This window comes from Metopolophium dirhodum, chromosome 4 (genome assembly GCF_019925205.1).
Source record: "Metopolophium dirhodum isolate CAU chromosome 4, ASM1992520v1, whole genome shotgun sequence".
In the NCBI taxonomy this organism is placed as follows: Eukaryota; Metazoa; Arthropoda; class Insecta; order Hemiptera; family Aphididae; genus Metopolophium; species Metopolophium dirhodum.
This window is the reverse complement of record NC_083563.1, coordinates 39,901,992-39,916,440: the sequence shown is the minus strand read 5'-3', so window position 1 is coordinate 39,916,440 and position 14,449 is coordinate 39,901,992. Positions and strand designations below refer to the sequence as shown.

General features: G+C 28.4%; 1 protein-coding gene across 5 annotated transcripts in view; it reads right to left on the bottom strand.

Annotated features, from left to right (window-relative positions):
• LOC132943737 (small conductance calcium-activated potassium channel protein-like) overlaps positions 1–14,449 on the bottom strand; it is a 260,695-nt gene that overhangs the window by 149,877 nt on the left and 96,369 nt on the right. For all 5 annotated transcript variants that reach the window (XM_061012815.1, XM_061012817.1, XM_061012814.1 and 2 more), the window contains one exon: positions 291–371. The gene's annotated coding sequence lies outside the window, so the exon portion shown is untranslated. The remainder of the gene's footprint in view (positions 1–290; positions 372–14,449) is intronic.

Sequence of the window (14,449 nt, the reverse complement as noted above, 5' to 3'; positions counted from 1 at the left end):
TGTAATGTAAATTATTATAATATTATAAAATAGTTAAATTATAAAACAACAATATATCTGGAACATAATATTTTATGATAATTATAAATTCATACAGATAAAACGAAAAATACTTATATTTTATTTCCATGTTGTTGTATAAGTAATCATAGTATAATATTAAATTGAAAAAATAACTAAAAAAAATTTAAACGTATACCTAAAATTTGAGATTACCTAAATGTGCCACAAAATTTTGTATTTAATAGTAAAATTAAACTTGCAAAATAGTAGGTAAATTAAAAACTCACTTAATCATTTGACAGATGTGAGTAAACAGTGCAGCGTGAGACTCTGTATCTTTTTGTCACATGGTTCTTATATTATAATATCTGTAAAAAAAAATAAATTGAACTATTTAAGTACCATTATATTATTATGTATACATTATCATGTACATTATACGCCATTAATTTAAGAGTTATATTAAATTTTTTTTGCAGTTTGTAACAGATTATATTTAATTATTTTTAGTTGCAGTAAAAATAATATTAGGTATTTTTTTTTTTTATTTAAATATATTCAGTCTGCTTACAAAATAAAAACAATAAGTAATAAGGATAACAAGAGAATATGAATATGTATATACAGACATGAATCACGTGAAGAGGAGACCAGAACCACAGACAATTTAAATATAGTATTATAGTATTATATATTATATTATATAGATATAAAAATAATACGAGCATTTTGAAATGCGTTAAAAAATGTTATCGTGGAACAGTGAAAATGATAAACACGTTTTGTATTGTACACCGATATTGAAAAAGTTATGTAGAATATACGTTTGTATTCAAATCCCTGAATAGCTGTGTCATATAATATTATTATCGAATGAAAATCGAGACATTTTGTGACAGGTTAATGGATTATCCATACAATTTAAATTTGTTCGCCGTATTTTTGTTGTAATAAATTTATTTTTATTACCTATCTAATATATACTTATAAATACAACTAAAAACAATCGTGCTCTTTTAAACTAAATAGAATATTTATAATTATTTTTATATTTTATTTTCACATATAAATATATTGGCAATCGATTAAATTTAACTTGGAGATATTTTTTTAAAAAAAGAAATCGTAATCTGTTCGCAGTTTAATTTGGACAATATACTTGCTCATATTTGGCACTCTCAAACAGAGTGACCTGTAAAATATTCGGGAAAAATCTAATTTTTTAACTATCGGGTTCACTTTTCATGTTCGTGAAGCTTAAAAAAAGAATTTCATTAGTATCCCACTTTCATGCAAAAGTCAGTTTATTTTTACGAAATATAATAAATGAATAGGTACTTGAAAATATATTTTTCACGGATGCTTATAATATTCATCGTTCAGACATGCTGATCATACTATATTATTATAGTGCTGAGAACAGAAAACCAGAAAAAATTGAATTATCATAAAAACTTTTGAATGCATAAATCGTTATGTTTAAAATTTTATGAAAATTGTAAAGCGTATGATATTATCTATGAATCTGAAATCCCAGGACCATATTTTTTGCCCGAATTATTTATTTATTTGATAAATTGAAGCTTTCATTCCCATAACTTTACCATAGCGTATAGCCTATAGGTGGTACGTGATGATAAGTGGTCGTTATTTTGTAGAGTATACGTAAAGCATTTGTGAACGGGTTCAACTTTTAGATTGATGGGCTTCGATTTGTCAGCTCCAATAACCATGTTTGACAAATTAAATGACAAACGATACGGCGTTTGTGGCCACCTACTTGGAGAAATTACTCTTGTTAATTAATCTTCGTTAACCACAAGAGAACATAATGCAACTGAGCATAATTATTATTTAGGTACAAGACAAGGCTTCTCGAAGTAAAAATAAATTAGGAAAAAAACCCATTAAAAATTTGAATATTAAAAAAAAAAACCATAGAAATCTCACTAGTAAATAAAACGTCTTAAGAATCACGTAATATAATAAAACGAAAATGTCCTGATAATTATATTATGCTTGACATAGTGGTGTTAAATTTAAGTATACTATGCATGCATCTATATTGTTACCACCTGCGGTTGCAATGTCCGAAATTCTATACTTAACAATAAATCAATTGTAACTGAGAAACTCACATTATTGCTTTTCCACTTTATATATATATATATAAAAAGGAAAGAGCGATCGTTTCTATGATAATATATAAATCCTATTTAAAATTTCATGTCTGGAAGCAAAAAAACAATTAATCTTACGCCAATCAGTTGTTAATGAATTCAATCCACGGCTCAAGCTAGTAATAATATACATATAAGAAAAAATAATATATACATTTGAGTGGTATTTTTAAAAATTAAACTATAGTACTCTGCAGTATGAGCATATCGATAAGTTATACTTATAGTGACAGTGTTTCCTAATCATGATTTTAAAGTTTGAAATTCAATAAAAAAAAATATAAGCCATACGTATATTATAAGTAAAAAAGGTACTTAAATAAAATAGATTTAACATGGTTCCGAATAAAGAACAATTTTGTTTAATAGTATGAAGAATGAAATATTGTTGATAGACTCAAAGATCAAAACCACAATATATAACGTACGATATCATACATTTTTCATTATAAACATTAAATGATTATAACTTTCATTCGTTGTTATACAGTTTACATACATCATTCAAAATAAACATAAATTTGATGGCTAAATTTAAAATATAACTTAAATTATAGTGTTGGCATACATACGCTAGTATTCAACAACCATAATAATTAACAGGGTATTTGTTCAAAATTAACTACTAACAAAAATTATTACAAAATACAAACAATTTCAATAAAAAAAAAAAAATATTATCAAACGAATGAAAAAGTATGAAAATTCAAACGTTAATTAAGTACTTATTACCTTTTATATCTATCCAAATCAAAACAAATAGGAATTGGGAATATTCAATATAATTTTACAACATATTATGTCTGATTGTGAAATCGTTATTTATTAATTAAAAATTATTATTAATATTATTTTTTTTTAATATTATTAATGTAACATACCTATATAGGAATATATTTATTTCATATTTTGTACAACTCATAGAAAAAAAAAAGTATAATTTATTGTACTGATAAGATTTAACATTGTTTTGTTAGTTCGTTTCCATTTGTTTTTATTTTCCTTTTTTTTTTTGTACATTAGTGAGAGATGACATAGTACAAAATATGAACAAAAGAATTTTTACTTATGATGGAAAAGACAGCATTGAATTGGACTGAAACGCATTCAAACAAAAAGGGGCACAGTGGTGATTGATGCGTTGTATCCTGCCAGATGATGAAATATAATATTATGGTTTAGTTTCACTGAACAGTGTTTATAAGCGTGTTGTTTCCGATGTCACATTATTTATTGTTGTAGAAATTATATTTTATCTACATAACAATTTAGGTGTACTAATCTGTTAGATGTTCCCAAAAGACACACACAAATTAAATTCAAAATCGGCAGTAAGTACCTACTAATATATTGAGAGACACTATTCAACTATTGTCTGTTACATCCTATGCAAGCCAGCCATAGATGTCTTGTTCAATTTCATTCTACGTTTTTATATTGTTAATCAGCACTGCACAAGAATGAACTGCCACAATGCAAAATATATAGTAGGCGTTTGATAAAATATGTAGCCCAGCCAATGTATTATACGAGCTTTTTAAAATATAAATTCCCATAAATTGTAATTTAGATTCTTGAAGCAATGAATGTAATAGTTTTACAATGATATCTGTTTTATATGAATGAACACACATTTTAAAATAGATGAAATGCTTCGATCTTCAATGTTAAGGCTTGATGATGGTTGTAAATAATATTTAGTTGGACATTTCAGGAAAAATGGGAGTAAAATTAATATAAAAATTCAAATGTTGATAAAATTTGATATTTAAAGTTATTTTGTTGCAATTTAGAAAATATTATTCGTAGGAATTTTAAACTTACGTTACTATGTATATATTATTAGTTATTACATAATATCTAGTATCTATACACAGTTGAATTTTCAAAATATTTAGTTGGGTAGAAAGATATTTGTTTTTGTAAAATTATGTTCGACCTAGTACCTACTATAATAGCAATTTACATAAGTATAATATAATACAATATAGGCCGATGGACTGTCTCCGCTCCGAATCGTTTTTCGTATACAATGATTAATCATTGAATTCAATTTTAACACATCCATTACAGTGACGAGGAATACTTGACACCTGCTATGCAGCAGGCAAACCTCTCAGGTTTTTCTTTTTGTAGTTACTTAGGTACAATTTGTATTGATTCTCCATGTTTATGTAGTTTCGTATTTTAGTTTTAGAATTTAGTACATAATATATTTGTGATTTTATCGTATTTGCATTTGATGAAAAAAAAATATATTTGAAATGTTTTGTCCAGAGGGATTGAAGAAAATGTATTACAGTTTGTATCGAATTATCGAGGGACGACATATCTTCCATGCAATATAATATAATAATAATAATAATGTATACTGTATAATATAATATTAAACCGATATTATACGGTTTCAGGAACAATGTATATTGCACATAATAATTAACTTGACCACGGCAAATCATGGACTGATATTTTCATCTAGAATGTTCGTGGCTCCATGAATTCCAACTATAGGTGTGACATTGATAAATATAATTAATTAATCATCACCAGTAGTATAATATAGTTGTGTAAATTTAGTTTAATTTATTCTACATGTCTATGCAGTGACATATTATTGTATTGATAATATTACTAAAACGGGTACGTCATATTATAATGCACAATATCATTAATTTAGATGTCTCGGTTCAATATGATTTGCCCGACTGTGTATATATACCGAACCATGTTGATCGTTTATATCACTCACCGAATAATGAAACCAAACTTCTCTACATCGTAGTAATAATATGATATAGGTACGGTGTAATAAAAGCCATATTATAATTGATATGCCTTTAAATTGAAGACTTATAACACTTACGTAAACCTGCTATTTCTACGTGACCTATAAATAGATGTTATTTTTATAATGTCAAGTTTTTCACAAAGTAGTCCTCCGTTTTAATTCTTTGTTTTTAAACGAACCATTATTTTAAGTCTAAACTTTTCACGATTTGTTATCAACTTATCAACTAAACAACTAAATTCGGTAAAATTGATTAATGTTACAAAATACATCCCGTTGTGTTTTAAGCAAAAATTGAATTTCGTAAATTCGTAAATTGATTGCAATGAGTGTAATGTTATCTTCCTGCGATTAGAAAAATAAAATAGGTACTTTATTGGAAAAAAAAATGTTCGCTATAAATTTGCAATAAGTGAATAGTTAGAATTTTAGTTTCCAAAAAACTACTTTTTTAAAATATTGAATTAAAGGAAACCAATGATCGTTTATTGTAAATATTGTGGTCTAAATAAAAAGAAAATAAATATTTTTGTGTTTTGTTACTTTTGTCTCACTTTATATCAGAAATACTTAATTAAGTAAGACGAATCTACTACAAAAAAAGGTTGACGATATAATATTTTATTCGTCTTGGAGACAATGAAAAAACACATAAAAAAAATAATTATGTATTGAGCTGAATAGAATAAATTTAAACATTTTAACCAGCATATTTATACTACTGTATTATAAATTGTGATTTGTAATAATAGAAAATGTAATATTTATATTATTTTCTTCTTGGTATTCGCTTGAATCGTAATATGTATAAAGTTTATAATACGGTATGATGTTAACTACAATCAAAAATTCTTTGGTTTATACAGAATACACTCAACGCATAAATTATTATTTTATGTAGCCAAATGATGAATAATTATGAATAATATCATCAGTAATTGTGTATGTACCTATATTTTGTAAACAAATACGTATAGGTTTGTGTTTCCTGTAGGAAGGTAAATAAATGTTATACTGCGGTTACCTATAAGCAAATGGAAATTTGTCAAGTCCCACCGTGGTATAGGTACAAACCATAAACGACGCGAAGCGTCGAACTTTTTGTCGAATACGATTACTAGTAGTGACGGGGTGAAAAGTTTCAGAGGTAGAGTCTTTTAGTAGTGATATAATATTGTTATTAAAATATATCAGTCAAAAAATGTCAGCACAAGAGTATTGACATTTCAAATTTATTGGGGTTCGATGGGGCTCGTCTATACTGACGACGACATTGGGGGAAATTAAATACGGCCGACTTGTGCGTATAAATATTGATGGGCTCACCGGAAGTGTGTCCCTAATAGTGGGTGTGAGAAAATCGATATGTATTCATACCTTATTTTTTTTTATGTATATTTTTTTTTATATATATTTATATTTATGTTCCATATAATTTTTATTACAAGCGTTTTTTTCCCCACAAGCGTTAAAACCATCTACGGGTGTCATTGATGTGTGTTTTTCTGTGCATATTTTAATAAATATATAATAAATTAAAGAAGTCGCATATAACCATTCACAATGGCTTGTTGGTAGATTGCACAAGGAAATTGTTATTCAGATGGTTTTTTTATTAATCCCATTATTTGTATAATGGTAGGTATATACACAGTTTAGTTAAATATTTTATTTTATCAAGAAAAAACACCAATAATATAAATGAATGCCTTGGTCTATTATCATGATCATTACTCATCGAGTGATACAATACGGAACAATAATTATGTAAGATCAATTATGAGACAGGTTAGAAATAATACGCATTATGCATTATTTAATAAATTTAGATTTATTTTATCAAAGTAAATACTGTCTAGTTCATCAAAAACGTATTAGCGTTGTACTTAATAAAAAGGTTTAAAATGCATTTTGCTTGATTCAACCAACCCGAGTAGGTATAAATATTTTAAATCTGGTAATGCCTATAAAGTAATTAAAGCCATATAAGGCTACAAGCATTCGTAAAAAAGGCAAATATATATTATATGGAACAAATTTGAACACAACTCTGAAATTACTGCAATCAATTTACATGAATTAATTTGACTAATTAATAATTGCCATTCGATTAAGAATCCACAATAATGACTTTTACACACGAAAATATCACATAATACTATTTTATACAGGTTTGGTCATTTAACGAGTTGGGGTTTTTATTTTTTAACTTTTCAAGTATTGCACAATATTTTTCAAGCGTTCAACTTGTGGCTATGTTACGCAAATAACATAATTGTATTTAAAGCAATAAGCATAACACACGGTTAGTGTTTTAGATATTGAATTACATGACATTTTAATTTCATATTTTTTTAGAGTAATACATAGTAATAAACCGTGTAACCATATTATTGTATTTATTCTGGGAGAGAAGAAATCTGGATGTCCATGGTCCCTTCTCCGCTGACGGTCCAACCAGCAAAAATAAAACAGTAAAAACCGTGCATTAAAAAAAAAAAAAAATACAAGTCGATCAAAAATATATTTTTTGTCACGCCTGCACCGAAAGTCTGGTTTTCGATAGCGGTTGAAGCGTTGGAAAGCGTTTTTTTTTCCGTCCAGCGGTCGGTAAAGTGGGAATCCCTAATAGCGCCGGGTGGTAAAGTGAAAATCTCAAGAAGGGCCGGGCGGTAAAGTGAAAATCCCAAAAAGTGCTGAGCGGTAAAGTGGAAATCCCCAACAGTGCCGGGTGGTAAGTGGAAATCCCGAAAAGTGCTGGGCGCACATACATCACGCGCGTATCCCCTGCACAACCCGCAGACACTGAAATCTATACCACGGTCCTTACAAAACATAAACTTTTGGTTACTTTTGGTTCACATTAGAACCTCCATGCGTGACTCTTAAAATAAACAAAACCAAATCGTTTCTTTCGTGAAATATTGTTGTCGTAGAACTATGGACTAGTTGTTGCATAGATCCCTGCATTACCTTTGCCGTGATGGATGCAGAGGCGCGACAAAAAATAGTATGTGTGGCTCGTGCGGGAAGGCAATTTCTGCCCTTGCCAAACAATATACCATTTCTAACTTACTTTAGACACTAAAATTAAAATGTAATGGCTATACGGGCTATTGAAAACGTAGCGATATCAAACACATAACATTTCTAGAATAATTTCAGAATTAATTTTCAGTTATTGAGTTGAGAACAGAATAATAACATTAAAACGTTCTGAAAATATTAAGTTATCAGATTAGGTTAGGAATCGAAGAGGTTGGAAATCATATAAATGACAAATACTTATACTTTAAAGTTTAAATAGTAATTATAGATTAATAATTAGGTTATAAATACATTGTTACTATGTAACACTACATACGTATCACCTAATCATTGATATATGATAGTTTAATTTAAGTCCAGCAGTGTACATTTTATTGAACGATAAAGTAAATTAAAGCATTTTCAAATTAAGTTTGAAGCAAACATTTGTAGGTTTCTGTAATACCAAATAACAATACTTGAGACGTATTACACAGCAGCATACAATATACTGCTGATTTTTTTTTTATTAGAATTAAATGCCTATTATTTAAACACTTTTTCATAGGAAATATACTCATTGTATTTTGGTTTTAAACAATGGGAAGTATTAAGTAGTATGAATAATATTATATTCATATTTTATTATTCAAATATAATCTTTAAGCCCGTTGCACTAGCTGCAAGTGGTAGTTTATACCTAGCATATGCTGTACCGGTGTTAAATACACAGAAATATTGTGGCAGAAACAATAATATACTCATCGGTCATCGTAATACACGCATGTTATCATAACGAAGATTTGGTTAGCATCCGTCGTGTCACAATAAAAATACCCACCCAAAAAAAACTATTAAAAATATTTCACGAAAAATGCCAATGAATTAATTTCGTACGATATAGCAGACTGATGAATGTGTGCGCGCGCATCTGTGCGTGCCTGTGTATATGTAGAGATCTTCTAAGCGCATTATCTACACTCGAGACACGCTCACAAGTCCCTCGGGGAATATAATCATACGTGACAATGGGCACTTTCCACTTATATATATATATATATATATATATGATATAGGTATATAATATTTATACACGGTTTCCCTGTATACCGGCCATATATGCACGCACGAACCCTACGCCCCGTGCATAAAATAATAACATATTATGATATCGATTTGCGGCCGTTTATTTTACGTATGGTCCGTGTTGACCGTACATATAATAATAATACGTGCTGTTTGCATTCGAAAACCGTTTTAATGGCGTTTTAATCCTCGCAATATTATGGCATATAGGTGGGTACTCGCGTTGATTACCAAACTCGTGACGACATAATAATATAATATTATATTATATTATATTATAGACGCGCACCGATGATAATACGGTATGCGTACGACTGTCAGCTCTCGGCTAATAGAACCCCATCAGCGTAATATGCGGGTACATATTTTGCCCAATTTATTGAGCTCGGATCGTTATTATTGCAAACTCGACCCTAAGACCATGACGTGACGGCGACCATGAAATTTGAAACTGACTGTCGGATATATTGCCAAATATATTATCATTGTACTGACTGCTGACCATTTTTCATGCGATATTTTTGGTTGATCAGTGATTCCATATTGTCTTAACACAAATATTGTATTATTACTAATTTTTATTTATTATTAATATAAACATAATATTATTATGTCATTATTTTTATAATTTCAATTGTATATTATATTTTATGCCCTCTCTATGTTGAACTATGATGAATTATTTATCGTTCATAATTTAATTTAGTTTTTTTTTTTTGTTTTATTATTCCGTTCAAATTATTTTAATATTTAGTAGTAATTACGTTGTTATAATGTACGTTTGCGTACATCACGAGTCACGACTGTCACTGCAACATCACGCAACTACAAACTTATAAATTGTTCATGAATAACAAAAAAACTAATTCATTTGACTCTGAGAAATAATTATTGAGATATTCTTTCCACGTGTGAATAAAAGGAACTTACTTAATGCTTAATGTAGTTTGAAAATTAACTAATATAGATCATATTTTTATATTATGATGATATTTAGATTAAAGTTATTATATTTACGAAGTATTACAAAAAAAAAAATAACGAAGATACAACGAATGCAAGATTAAAATACCTGTTGTTTAAATGTAAATGGTGTAGGTATGTATAATTTTGATTTATATTAGTAATAATGCACTATAACGTTATACTTTACACTGCCTACAAGAATACAATTAAAAACTCAAAATGACATTAATACCTTTTATCTTATTAGTAATATTAGTTACAAAAATAAATTATTATTATTTATTAGATTTTGATCACATATCCCAACAAAAACACTCACCAAACTCCGTGTAAGAAAAGTATAATAAAAACGGCTCTGAACTATCTCAATATTATTTATGATGAAATAGTTTGCTAAATAACTGAGTATAGCTCGGCGAATTTAAAACACTTGATTAGTAATATACTACATATTTCCTAATGATAGTAGACTATGGTATTATGTAGATACTCATTATGCTATGGTATTTTTACATTTTTAACTTAAGTCGCAAAGCTATGTTAAATTATTTACCAGACTATTTTCACTTAAATGATATCTATAGTTCAATGACTTAGCTATAAAATTATATTACAACTTTTAGAACCGTATTTTTTTTTTATACTTACTGTTAGTATTTTAGTGTAGTATTTTTGTTGGGATATCACAAATCTTTTGTTGATACCTTATTATCATAAGGTATAAATCGTAAGGGAACATATTGGTTTTACACGTAGACCTTATACTAATAGAAGGGCAATATAAGTAGTTCGAACGATAGGACGAGAGGGCGCTGCTGGTTACATCGTGTACTGCGCACATGCGCGTTAATGAGAACAATATTTTTAAAACCGTATACCAGACGTTAAGTATGATAAAATACTATGTCTTCTATGTATAGTATTTCGTACGATAAAATATTATTAATAATAATGGATTTCTACTTTGTACTTTGTAGTTTGCACTTTAACACAAGGTCTATCGCAGGGTCACCAACTAATTTCCACAGGGGTCCGTTTCGAAACTTACCAAACTTCCCACGGTCCAAAACACGTTTAAATACCCAATGACTTTTTTCATACATTAGCAATTAATAACTACTAAATTGTAATAAAATGTACCTAGTTGGAACGAGCGTCTAACGTTACTAACGTACCTATCAGTCAACTTCTCTGAATTATTTTTTTCACCTATGGGCTTTCAACGTAACCCTCGAGGAAGGAGACACGTATATGATATACATAATATATTATATATGTATACCATACTCACAATATCGGAAAATATTTTTATTCGTAATTTTATTATAAAAACGTAATGTAAAATCTTTATTGTATATTTTATCATTACGCAGCCATTAGGGTCTGTAAAGAACGTGTCCACGGTCCGAATGCGGACCGCGGGCCGCCAGTTGGTGACCCCTGGTCTATCGTCTATGCTTAAACTACATAAGTCACTAAATAAGTACCTATACAATATTATTTTATACAATAGAGATTGTACAGAGTGGTAAATCTGACATTAAATTTTGCGGCATCACTGAGTTATGTCCACGAATTAAGATATACAGGATGCCGAACGAGAGCTTATCAGGTGAAGATGGAAGTTTCCAAAAATCCAGAATGACTTATAGCGCTTTTTGCCACAGTGGCGTTTAATGAACTAAGACAGTGCTACCATCTACTAAGATTTATAATTTTACATATCTTTATCGTAAAAATTATCATCATGTTAATTTTCCGCTATGTTTATTGCGATACTCGATGGTCGTAATCATACAAAATTAGTTTTTGGCGCCATAAGTTAATTTGGGAACCTGGAAACTTTTGACTTCACAAAAATACTGATAACGGGCTGTCGTTCGGCATCCTGTATATCTTAATTACCCGAGTAATTCAGCTAATTATTTTATAAATGGTTGCCATTGGTTGCAAATTATAACAGTAATACTTAGTAGAAATTTTTATTTTGTATTTGTGTCGTATGGGGTTCCAATAAAGTTAAAACACACCCCAGAAGTAAAGAAATAAATTTAAATATTACTGGAAAATTATAACATCGTGTTACTTAATGACTCAACACCCACACATATAAATATAACAAATCACAACCTCTCATGTATAGATCTAACTCTCTGCACTCCTTAACAGCGTAAGAATAATTTGTTAGATTGAATTAGATCGTTTAGATTTTTTTCCGGTGTGGTTGAGGTGTTTTGTTGGGTTTTCACCTAGATTGATTGGTGCCATTAGTGTCTGTGATCTGTCAAGGGGATACTGGTGGAGATAACTCAGTACTTAGATATGAGAATGCCGAAGAGTTAGCAGGCCTTTTTATTTAACTAGATGTTTCGTTAGCTCTTTTGATTTTTTCAAACTTTAAACGCCTATAAAATAATATTGTTACTATGTAATTTTTATCTTTTTTTAATACGAATAACTTATGAGAAAACTTGTTTTACAATTTCAAGGTTTCTCCGACAGTTTTGTCATAGATATTTGAAGTTCCAATATTGAAGAAATTGAACATATAAACGAAAAATAATGACTTTCCTCTTCTGATTTTAGATAGTAATATTAAAACGTTTAAAAAAATAATACTGCGGTATACTGACTTATAAGTTAATAATAATAATTTATGATAATAGTTAGTATAGGTATATAATTTAAGTTAGGTATATGATAAATTAGTTCAATTTACTGTATTATTATCTAATAGTAATATAAATAAATAATAAAATACCTTTAGGCTAACACGTCTACGCATTGTATTTCGTATAAAATTATTTATCATTGAATTCAAATATTGGTAAATAAAAGCAGTGTAAAAATAATTACGATGACCAACTCAATGACGAGGTTCACTCAACACCTATTGTACAGTTTCTGATCTTGTTTAATATTTTAACTGTGAAAAGCGTGTGAATTTTATTATGAATGGAGATTATAGATTTTATGTCACAGATGTCAAAGGCTGAAGCTACTAAAATTGCCTGATTTTTTGGACTTGAAAAAATATCATAAAATATAATAACTTACTCGTTAAAAATACGTCTTATCGAATTTATTTTCATCTTCAGATGACGTCTAATATTGTTCAAGTGGGAATTCGTTTATTATCGTCTTTCTAACGTTCTTAGAATAAAAACATAAATTAAACGTTTATTATACCGTTGTGATACGTTTGAGGATCTAAATCTTTGGCAATCTTTTTCGCATCTAATTTACTTTTGGTCCCACGAGATTAACACTTTTTGAGTAACAGATTCATGAAAAAATTATATAATCCACTTTATTTTATCTGAACAACTTGTACTCAGATATTTTAACATCGTATCATGTAAATATAGGTACATAAATGAAAATCATATTCATTTGAATAGCAATAAACTTAAATAATTCACCATTTCTTGGAAATCCAGTTTTTCATCATAACTAAACACACGAACTAATCGCACTTGCGATAAATTTATTATTTATTGACCTAGTAATAATTTGTGTAAATATAAAGGTACCTATTTGAATACCAAATGTTTCATTAGAACTATACTTTAGTACTGAAAACAAACATTTGTGAAACCCTAGACAGCCAGAATGTTGACCCCCCCCCCCCCCCCCCTAGACAATTATTACATACTTATGTCTTTAATTCTACTACGTACTCAATAATTAATATAAGCAATTTTATGTACAATAAATATTAATAAGTAGGTATCTATAATTTGACAAAATTCAAAAAATATTTTCTACTGCATAGTGCATACCGTATGATATTCATATTGACTTTTGTTCTATTAATTCATAAATAAAATAATTTAAAAAAAAATGATCTTCCATTTTTACGGGGCCCCTATAACCTTGAAAGCTTGTATAATATCATATATTCTAATATTAAGTTAAATCATACGAAAAATAAGTAATGCGATAACATTTTTAGGTAAGTATACTATTTTATTTTTGTATTATTTTTACTTATTTATACATAAATAAATCACATTGAATCTAATGACGATTATTCTATTTTATAGTGAATATAAAATATGGTTGGTATATAATATTATAATTATAAAATTAATAAGTTTTAATTTTTGTATTCACACTGTTGAGTGATAGGATAAAATATGGATTGGCGAAGAAGAGAATAGCATAAATGTCAAGAACCTTGCACTATAAAAGATTCAATTAAGACGAAAGGGAAATATTATACGATCCTTGTGAAAATGACTATGCAATATAATACAGAAAGCTGGACAGTATAATATATTGCACTGTATGGAATTGAGTAAAAAATTAATGTGGTGGAAAATAAATAAGAATTTTCACATTGATGTAATGCGATTGGGTACATTTCTGTATAAGTTATAAAGCAACAAAACACAAA